This window comes from Cynara cardunculus, unplaced genomic scaffold (assembly GCF_001531365.2).
Source record: "Cynara cardunculus var. scolymus isolate 2C unplaced genomic scaffold, CcrdV1 Un_Scaffold_5557, whole genome shotgun sequence".
In the NCBI taxonomy this organism is placed as follows: domain Eukaryota; kingdom Viridiplantae; phylum Streptophyta; class Magnoliopsida; order Asterales; family Asteraceae; genus Cynara; species Cynara cardunculus.
In genome coordinates this window covers 7266-18782 of record NW_020202466.1, presented here as the reverse complement: position 1 = coordinate 18782, position 11517 = coordinate 7266, and the positions used below count along the sequence as shown (strand labels likewise).

The 11517-nt window shown below is 36.8% G+C and overlaps 1 non-coding gene across 1 annotated transcript; it reads left to right on the top strand.

Annotated features, from left to right (window-relative positions):
- The first annotated feature begins 429 nt into the window (after window positions 1-429).
- Window positions 430-536, top strand: LOC112504423. Its single transcript, XR_003068191.1, has one exon. It is a non-coding gene; the product is annotated as a small nucleolar RNA R71 (small nucleolar RNA).
- Window positions 537-11517: the final 10981 nt, after the last annotated feature.

Genomic DNA, 11517 nt, shown 5'->3' with positions numbered 1-11517 from the left:
GTTTGAGAAAACGGTCCTGATCTATTTTGATTCCCAACATAATTGACTGATTCGGAGTTGGATGGACAATGCAAGGGATGTCCTCCACCACAATACACACATTGTACAGACTCAACAGTCGGAGCATGCACGGTGGCTATGGATTGTGCTGGTTGACCATTTGTTAAATTTTTAATCAAATTAGTCATTGCAGTCATCTGAGTCGTTAATGCTGTAAAAGCATCTATGTCATGAACTACCATTGTTTTGCGTGGTACTAGTGCATGTGGGTCGGCCCAATGTCCATTATTATTAGAAATCTTTTCAAGGATATCATATCCATCATTATAGGTACTAGTTGTGAAAGCTCCTCCTGATGTAGCATCGAGCATTTGTTTTGCAGTGAGATTTAACCCATTGTAAAATGTCTCGAGCTGTATACAGTATGGAATGCCATGGTGAGGGCATTTTCTTAATAGCTCCTTGTACCTTTCCCAAGCGTCGGGAGCTGCCTCATCGTCCATTTGTCTAGAAAGACAAATTTCGTTTATGGACTTAGCGTTCCGAGTAGGAGGAAAATATTTTTTTTAAAACTTTTCTGCCATGCTATTCCAAGAATCCACAAATCCTGGTTGCAAGGAATTGAACCAAGTAACTCTCTTGAGCCTACTTCCATATCATTCAAGTTGACGTGTGCTTGTTGGTTTATCTCTAAATCCAACACACTTTAACACTTTTAAACAAGTGATCAACTTGTCCATGGATGATGTTTTTACAATAAAAACTCGAATGACGTAGTTATAAAGATTCATAATTTATAGTTCTACAAACGGAACCGGTCTTTATATTAACACCCAACACCCAAGTTATATATTTAGCCTAACATACTTGAAAAATTAATTGCGTAAATAAAAATGCTAAAGAAAGAAAAATAACGTAGAAAAAATAAATGCTAAGCATAATTATAAAAACGTCTAACAATACTTGAACTAGAAAAATTAATTGCGTAAATAATAATGCATAAGAAAGAAAAATAAAGTAGAAGAAATAAATGTTAAGCGGAATTATAAAAGCGACTAACGATATTTGAAATAGAAAAAATAATTGCATAAATAATAATAAAGCATGATAAGTAGAACACAAGAGAAGAAAAGAAAGTAGAAGAAATAAATGTAAATATGGATTATAAAAGAGACTTAAAATACTTTAACTAATAATATTGATTGCATAAATAATAAATCATAATAAGGAGAGCATAAGAGAAATAAAAGTAAAGAGGAATTATAAAGGAGAAAAATAAAATACTTGTAAATATAACTTTAAAACCAAAAGAACCTTCAAACTACTTCAAGTATTTCCCTAGATTGTTTGCATACAATTTGCCTACTTCTTAAGCCAAGCCTCCCCCCTTTATATATTGGAGGAAGGGAGGGTAAAAACCAATGGGTAAAAACTTTTACCCATCCTTTTATAGAAAACAATGGACAAAGCCAAAACCACCTAGAAGATGCCCAAAATCAGATCTTAAATTAGTCCTACGAGATCTTGAAAGCTGCAGGAGATGGGCTGCCAAAAAGGGAAGAAGTGACCTCAAAAGATTCTCGTATTATTCTCAACAATGCCCCTGGATCGTCCTGCAGCACATGTTGTAGCATGCTTCAGCCAAGTACCTAGAAACAAGCCTATTTTCCCAAAAAATCAGCACACATCCAAGAAGTAAACATGTTCATCACATCACTTTAGCTCCAATATAAAAAGATAAAAAAACAAAAAAAAGACTCAATTTGTGGAATTTGGGAAAATAAAATGGGTAAATAAAGTGAAGAAAAAGTGTAAAAGTATCAAATAAATTGATACTTATCAGCTGGCAATGCAAAATTCAGCATAAAGATGTCTGGACTCTCATGATCCTTCAGGACTTCATCTAAGGAGAACTTTGTTTCATGTTCGTTCCTTAGGGATGGTCCATCATTGGGACTATGGGTCTTTTCTTCCTTCCTCCTTTCTTCAGTGTCGGCCTATCAGGGACTGCGACATACCTGGACATTTTCTTGATAAGATCGTTGATGATGTCTTCGATAATCGGCTTATGTCTGGATTTGGAGTGCTGAATGGCTTGTCTGAGCTCCATCTATTCATTGTATCCATATTGGCCAAGGTAGGAAGGGTGCTCGGTCACGGCATCGAGATTGTCCCTGGTGATGAGCATTGAGAGCAGCGTTCTACCGTCTTTTGATCGTCCGCTGATGCTGACACTCTTGATTCGGTGAGGAATGATTCTCTTTTTCATTTTAGCTTCGCTCCAGCTCTTGTCCCGCTCAGCCAGCTTCAGGCTTTTCTCATGCTCAACTTCTGCAAAAAGAGCTTAGCTCGGGCTTGGACAACTTCACCTTCTTTTTGGACTTTCTCTTGGGAAGAGCTTTCTCAGCTAAAGACTTGGCCAGCTTTAGGCTGTCCTCAGTCTGCTTCTTTTGAAGTTCTAGCTCTTCATCAGCTCTTAATGCCTCGAGTCTCTCAGCTTCTGTCAGGAAGTCGAACTCACCACCACTAAAGGTACGAAGAAGGATTTTTACTCTAGTCTGGTCGAATGACTCCCTGAGCTGAGTCATCTACTGGTCGGTAGGAGCGTTGAAGATAGGGTTCTTAGCGACCCATTCCAGCCGACCGCAGGTAGTAGAGGGGATTTGAAGTTGATAGGGAAGTGATGACTACCTGAGAGGTGGAGTCATCTTATAAGGGTTGAGGGTTTTGAAACAGTACCTTCAGGTTCCCTTCTTCAGCGACTTCTTTGTCTTTCGACGAAGGGCCCTGGTTCCTTTCAGACGCAGAATTTTCTTCCCTTTTCTCCCCTTGGGATGCGGAATCCCTGAGGGCAACTCCTTTAGTGGCAGTTGTTGGATGCTGGAACTAAATGATGAAGTCATCTTCATCATCATCGTCGCCATCGCCATCAAGGTCACTGCCGAAGTCTAGAATATCAGTTTCATCACCTTCTTCATCGTCATATTTATCAACTTCATCTTCCTCATAACCAGCAACAGGTGCAGAGGTGATGGGAAGGTCATCATCATGAGGGATGGCATCAACTTCCTCATCTATAGCAGCTTCACCGGAGGTTGGAATATCACATGCAACCTCAGCTTCAGCTTCAGCTCTAGAAGCTTCAGCTTCAGCTTCGTTGGTTGCAGGTTCAGCAGATGGTATAGATATTCTCTAGACGAGAACCGGTCAAGGCAACCTTATCATCTTTATCATAGACATAGCATGAATTCTTGGAGAATTTCATTGTGTAGTCTTTGTCACACAGCTGACTGATGTTGAGGAGGTTGTGCTTCAGTCCTTCAACGTATGCAACACATGTGAATGTGGTTGGATCATTGGTTAATATACCAAAACCTCTGGTATATCCTTTTCCATTTCCTCCAAAGGTCACGGAAGGTCCTCTTTTCTTCCTTGTAGTCAATAAGCAGGGATTTGTCTCCTGTCATGTGCCTTGAGTATCCACTATCTAGATACCATATGCCTTTAACCTCCTATACAAGGGAACGGTTTAAAAATGCTTTTGGTACCCATCTATTTGGGTCCAGCAATGTTAGAGGCTTCATCTACTGAAGTTGAAGAACCAACGTCAGCAAATGGTTTCACTGAACCTAGAGAGGTTTTAATGGAAAGGGGAACAACCTCTGACACTAGAGAATAGAGTCAGTGGGTGTCTTCACTAAGCCTGATGAAGAGGCTTTAGTGGATGGAAATACAACATTTGATACTAAAGGCTTAGCATTAGTAGTTGTCTTCACTGAGCCTGAAGAGGAGGCTCCAGTGGTTTTCTTCACCTTGGTTACTTTAGCAGCCTTAGTGGTTGATTTTTCTTTGGTTGATTTCTCAGCCTTAGCTACTTTCTTGTTCTTAGCTGGTGGACCAGCCTTGGCGGCAGAAGGACACTTACTGGCAATCTGTGTAGTTTCACCAGAGTGTTTACACTTCCTATAGCTGAAGGTAGCTTTAGGGCCAGGAAGTACCAGATTTGAAGAGGGACCAGCTCTAAGTATTCCCTTCTCATTAGTTCTAGGAGGAACTTTTGAGGATTCGTAGTCCTTAGGTGAAGCATTCACCTTGAGCTGAGACTTAGATTTCTGAGAGGGTTCATATTTCTTAGTCCCTAAAGAAGAATAAGATTTACAAGCTGAAGGAATAGATTTAGGTCTATTTGACTTGTTGTCTTCTTGGGAAGAGGTGCTTTGACAATGGATTTACCCTTGTCTTTGCAACCTGAAATCAAAGGAGTTCCATCAAGATGAATTTTAGTGAAAGAAGACTGAGAGGAAGAAGTGTCAGGAATGGAAGAGACAAAGCTACCAAACTTGAGCAAGGACCTGTCAGTGACACTGTCTTCCTGATCATAGGAAAATCCTAGACCAGTCTTTGTCTTGGCAGGAACCTGAGCGTTAATGATCTTTGTGGCCTTGATAGAGGCTTTGCACCATCCTTCTATGGTAGTCTTCTCAGCCTTGAGTTCAACAATTGCTTGCTCACGCTCAGCTATAGCCTGTTCGCGTTCGACAGTGATGGCTTGGTTTACAATGACCTGATCCTTAAGATTTTCTTCAACCTTAGTCAGCTCTTTGATATTTGAATGACAAATCTTCAACTGTTCTTGAAGTTCAAGATTAAGCATTTCTGCTTTAGACTTTCCATTCAGAGCATTGTAAAGATCCACCGTCAGCGTGTCTAATGCTGATAGGCTAGAAGAAGAAGAAGAAGAAGAGGTTCATTCAGGAGACATACCTGAGCAGGTGAGAATGATGAGGGATCATTATAAGTTGATGTCTCTAAAGCTTCTTCTTTGACATATTTGTCCATTAAACAAAGATAGGTCGTATCTTTCTCATCAGATGAATCAGCCCAATCGTGCTCTTCAATGACAAGACCCTTGGCCTTTCGCTGGAAGTTCTTCATTACACTTCTCCTTCAGCTTCAGGTATTTATCATCCCTGGATTTGAAAGAGGATGGGGTTTTGGAAGATGGTGTCACAACCATCTTGGACCTATATTCACAAGCAAAGTCACCTTTGCGGTGACAGTTGTAGCAGATCGCTGAAGCCTTGTCTATCTTATCAGACTTTGGCTTTTCATTTATGGCCAGCGAAGGAAATCTGCGGAAATTACTTTTATTGGCGAATCTTCTATGATATTTAGTTAATAACGCCAGTGATTCATCAAAATCTGCAATATCAGATTCTGATAAATCCTCAAAGTTAGTAGAATCTAACTCAGTAATAATAACAGGAGGAAGAGAAGAGGAAGAATATGGGATTTCAGCTGAAGCTTCTTCATAGATTAGAGCTAAAGGAGTGCTCTTCATTTCCCTGGAATCTTTAATCAGATTTCTTTTCAGTTGACGAGATTGCTCATGATTGAGTAAAATCCCATAAAGAGTGCTAAGACAAAGAGAGGACATGTCACTGGACATCTTGAGACACATGGAATAACTATCGCAAGACTCAGGAAAACATTCTAGAAACTTCGTCAAAGTTTCAGAGTTAGAATACTCCCTGCCTACAATCCTTAAATCTATAAGAAGACAGTTAAAGCATTGATGTACCTCAGACAAAGTTTCAGTCTTTCCACGGAGAAAGCTTTCATATTGTCTTTCTAGATTAATCTTCCTAGATTCTTGAACCTGAAAGGTTCCTTCATATTGAACACATAAAGTGTCTCATATGGCTTTAGAGGTTCTGAGTTTCATCACAAAGTGATAAACCTCATCGGAAAGAGACATAGCTATTATAGACCTTGCACGAGTCTCTATAACTATCTTCTTCTTATCTTCATCACTCCATTGATGAGGGAGCTTTGGAATCTGCCGTTCAGAAATCGCGGCAGTCGTAGCTGTCTCAGGAACAGCCGAAGAAATAACATATGGAATATATGGTCCATTTTCTATATAGTGTGGAATTTCATGATCCACACCTTCAAGAAAGAGGGACATCTGATTTTTCCAAACACTGAAGTTGTTTCGGATAAAACGGAGTGGTTTGGCAAGAGAGTTATTGACTTGGAAGTGTGTGTTTGTGTTTTGTAAAGCCATTTGAAAGTAGTAAGATTATCTAGAGAAAGAGATAATATAATGCAGAAAACAACTAAACAACAAGAATAGATGTTAGGACTGAAAAATCAGTATTAATTGTATTCGTCTTGAAAGTTAAATATAGTCTATAATTGTAAAAGTCAGCATGTTTGACTTTCTTATAGAAGTTTGACTTTGACTATTGTTTAGTATGTTGACCATATAAATAGTAGGTGGTCTTTGTAATTAGAGGAGAGAGCCTATTGTAATAATACGTACAAAAAGAGAGGTTTGACTGAATTGTAAGGATTGACTTTTTCTCTCTATGTTCTTATGAATGTTCTTGAATGCAATATCAAGATTCTGCCATTGTTGTGAAGATATGAAGATTGATCAGTGATTTATGGACTCACAATTGGTATCAAAGCAGCGTTTGCAAGAAATCAGAGGAAGAAATCAGAGATAAGTGAAAATTTTTTTTATTTTTTTATGTTCTTCGTGTTCTTCATTTTTTTTAGATTTTGATCCGAATTTTTTTTTTAAATTCTTGTGTTTTTGTGTTTAAATCATGATCAAAATGCTCGAAATTGCATTGTGAATCTTTGTTATTCACAAAGATTTGTGAATTGATCATTCGTTTTTTAATTTTTGGCGGATTTTGTGTTTTTAGATTTTTTTGTGTTCTTGATTTTTTTTAAAAATCAGTGTTTTTGATCCATTTTTTTTAAAAGTTTTTTCAGTTTTTATGTTTTTGATAGTTTTGATCTGATTTTAATTTTTAGTTTTGAATTAGTTTGTGTTAAACCGTCTAAAGTTCAACCGGATTAAACATTTAGGATTTATTTGGGCTTAAAATCAATCTGGCCCATTATAGTTTGACCGGATAAGAGTCCTCTTGATTGGAATGAAATTCAAGTCGCAGGCTTCATTCAGTTTGAGCGGATAAAAGGTAAACCGCACACCAYTTSAGCGGAGAAGAGATTACACYGCACACCTCTTGACCRGATTGTTCTCCGGTTTGATTCAAAGCTTCAATCGATTTCTAGTCTAAGTCTAAACCGCACAAAGCATCAACGGGTTACTTGAGCGGATTCATAGAAGATTTGAGCGATTTAAGCTAAACCGTACATCATCCCATCGGATTCGCACAAATCAGGTAAGTCTCAGGTTTAGGTTTTCAATTTTGAACGGTTTATACCTAAACCGATTACTTCTTGAACGGATTTTGATTTTACAGTGAGCGGGCTGGTGATTGTATACGTGAGCGATTTAGGTTCAACCTTGAGTGGACTAGTGAACGGTTTAGTACTTAGAAATTTTGTACATCGAGGTGTCCGGACTTCTAAACCGCTCAATTCCTGTTACCCATAATTTTAATTGTTCATTGTTTCTTGATTCAATTTGGTAAATTGCTCAATACTTGTCAAGAATCGATTCCATTTTGACTGTTTTCATTGGGATTCTTAATTGTTCAACAGCTTATGTGTTGGATCATTGTAACAGCTTCTATCAGCTACACAGGTGCTCATAGGTTAAATAGCATTTACAATATGTTTTGAGTTCAATACAGTTGATAAGTTGCTTGCTGTTTAACAAACCTGTTTTGAGCATTTCTAATCTGTTTAACATCAATTTGATGTTGGTAAGGTTGGTGAGGTTGAGCATTTCTAATCTGTCAATTTGCTGTTGACAGATTTATATTGTGCTTTCAGGTTTAAAATTTGCATGTTGTGCGGTTTACACTCTTGTGTTGACAGGTTTAATATACATGCTGTCCGGTTTAGCCTTGTGCTGTGTCTGATTTACATTCATAGTTGTGTCCGGTTTAAGCTTCAAGTCTTGACAGGTTTAAGTTTCAAGCCTTGACAGGTTTAGAATTAATGCTGTGATAGGTTCTGTTTAACAGTGCACACACAGGTTCTGTGTGATCGTTTTTAGATTTCAAGAAATCTATTGTTGTTGTTTATATTGTCTTGACAGGTTTAGTAATAAGCAGTGACAGTGTGCAGGTGATAGGTTGATATCAAGCTCTGGTTCGATTTAAACAGTGTGCAGGTTTCAGCAGCAGATGTGATTTCAATTGCCATTTTGCATCAACTCAGTACTGAACAAAGCAGAAAGAAAGCCTTTGATGAGTCTTGTATAAATCACTCAGGACTGGGCAGCCTTGTTCATTTTGAAACTTTTGCCTGTTTTGAGTTCCATCTTCCAAGGTTCATACTCAGGTGGGTTAAATATACTTTCATGGACTGTTTTGGCTGCACTTTATTTGTCAAGCACAGGTAAATCACTCATCTTTCATCGTTGTTAATATTTGTCTGCTGTTAAGTTGCTATTGAGCTTGTTCTGTACAGGTTATGTGTGATTGTTTTTCGATTTCAAGGTTAATGATTTGAGAATTGTTAAGTCTTGAGCAGCAGCAACAAGACTAAAACAGCAGCAGACTTAGTAAGCTGATTTGAAACAGAATCTGTCAAACAACAGCTGCTACACAGTTTTGAACGTGTTGCTGTTTTGAGTTTGAAGTTCTGTAGCTGGATACAGCAACTGTTTAACAGGTTTAATCTGTTCATAACCTGTCTGAATTCAACAAAGTTATACAGCTACATAGGACTGGTACAGAAATAGTTTGCACAGCAAGGGTCTGTTTTTGAACATATTTAGTTGCTGTTATTTTGTGTTGTTTAGAGTCTTAAAGTCTACTTAAAATCTGTTTAGAGTGCTGTTTTAAGGTCTGAAACAGCAAGCAGGTTTGATAGTCAATATTGGTTACATTTTAGCTAAACAGGTACATTGTTTTAACCTTGTGCATTATCTGTGTTTGTGAACTTGAGGACTGGAACAGACTTGGTCATATTGTTCAAGCTAACAGCCTAACTGTGTTCTTGATTTGATTGTTCAATTGTTTTTGTGACAGGTACATCAAAGTACACTTTGGAAGGTTTTAAGGCATAGCAAGCTTTTATTAGATACACAGCCCAGGTGGGACAAAGTGTACTTGTACAGAAGACTCTGATAGTCTGAACTACAGTTAGAGGGAAGCTAAAAGTTGAAGATAGAAGAGTGAAGTGAAATTGTGTGTCTGAAATCAAGTCTAAGCATACTCTGAAGAGAGTTCATATCAGTGAAGATACATTGTAGCTATATTTTAGACTGGTGTTGTTATTTGTAAAACTTTCTGTTTTGGACTTGAATCAGTTTGTTTTGGACTTGGACATTATTTTTTTTGGCTTATAAAGCGAATAAAGATCTTTTTAATAAACTCAAAGAGGTTAAAAGTGCATTTTTAATTGAGAAAAACTCTCCAAGGAATAATACAGATATTGAGGATTTTACTGAGTTAAGGAGATTATTGGAATTAGAAAAGGAAAAGGTTTTAAAGGCTGAAAAGGTTTTAAATGCTGAAAGGAAAGAGATGGAGATAGAAAAGAAGAGGATTATGGAAGTTGAAAGAAAGTTTGAAACTGAACGTGAATCTTTTGAGAATAAGATTAACTCTCTCGAACTGAACGCAAAGATGCTTCTAAAGCAAATCTCGGATTTTGAGCAGCTTATCATTTTGGAACGAGCGAAGAATGCTAAAGAAAAGAAAGACATCTCCGAAGATTGTCAGAGTCAACTACAGAAATTGTCTGAAAGTATTGATCTAAAGCAAAAGGCTTTAGACGAAGAGAAAAAGCAATTTGCTATTGAGAAAAGAAACACTTCAAAGAAGTATACAACAATTGCCAAAGAGCTTACTGAGAAAAGAAAGTGGCTTGATATTGCTTCGGAAAATGACAAAAGCAGCTCTGATGAAGAGAAACGAGAGTTGATTAATCAGAAGAAAAAGTTTGAAATGTTTCAGAAGTAGTTAGAAGGTAAACTCCTGGATACTTCAAAGAAATTGTSTGATCTAAAGACAGACCTTGAAACTGAATTGAACATGAGAACTGAATTGAAAAAGAAATATGATTTAGTTACTGTAGAAAGAGACCAGCTTTTACAAAAAGTAAAAGACTTTTCGTGTGCTCAAAGTTCAACTGGTTCTCCTTCTCAGTGTAAAATCAGCTTCTATAATTGTTCTTATTCGAACAGTTATTCAAGTAGTCCTAAATCTAATGTTTTTAAGAACTATTCTCGTTCTAATCAGTACTATAAAGGGTATGTCATTGGATCACCTAATTATTCTTCCAAGATTAAAAGCATTTGGGTTAACAAATCTGAATCTGTTTTATCTCATACACCTGTTGGTACTTACAATCTTCCTTGCATTGTGAAGTCTACTAATGATTTGATTAATCTTAGCAAGAGAAGGATTATGTGCTCAACATGCAGAACCAATAATTTTATCAATAACAAAAGGTTCAACAGGTGGCATGGAGATAACAGTTATCAGAACAACTGGAAAGGTAAGAACAGGTATGATTATAATAACTGGCATGAATCATATCTTGTATATAATCATCCTGTTAATAGTACTGAGAAGAAAATACCTTATCAAAATAAATGGTTTGGAAGTTACAACATACCCCAGCCCAATACTAACAATATAGGACCCAAGTTCGTTTGGGTACCAAAATCTATTTGATCTGATTTTGCAGGTGTGTCCATCTTCTGCTGATTAGAATATCATTTTTGTGATACACCGATGCATGGGGAGTTGTGTTTTATTCCAACAAAGGCTTCTGAACACTTCAATTCAGAACCCGTGCTTTACCGAGTGTGGTTTCTAAACACTCAGTTTAGAACCCGTGCTTAAAATGTTTTCTTTTTCATTTTTTTTTTTGAGCTTAAAAGTTTCATTATTTTAATCTACTTTCTAGGGGGAGTTTCCTAGAAAGTTCAATAAGTGGTTTTGAAAATTGATTTTTTTTGGAAAACGAATACATTTTCTGAACAGGTATTTCTTGAGATTTTACTTGCGTAATTTCTCGTCGTACATAACTCCAATACCTGTTTCAGCTATTCTTCAAATTGTTATTATCACGTCTCTTATATGATAATCATTTTCGATGATAATACACTCGTTTGTATTCAACATTGTTTTTCTGATATTTTTTTTCTTTGACTGATACATATTCATTTTTTTTGAATATCAGAATCTGTAAACTTGTTCTTACAGATCTGATAAATTTGTGTAGTCCACACGGTTTATCTTTTTGAGCCTAAACAGAAGCATTAATTGTTTTATTCTTTTACACTACACAGWTTTARCATTTTATATGTTAATTTGCCAAAACATTCATAGATATGCTATTTTTTTAGCTATCGATGATTGAATGGAAGACCTGGTGAGATTAACATCAAAAAGTCTCATATATACAGTACATCTGTTGTACTGAGTATATCTGTTATATTCACAGGCCAATCTTTTTATAAAGATTGAAAATAATTTCATACGTTGAAATTGGATGTTACCTTCCCATTCCCTTAATCTGAAAAGATTAAATAAGTGGATTTGCAAATATCTACTTACAGTTTCATGATTT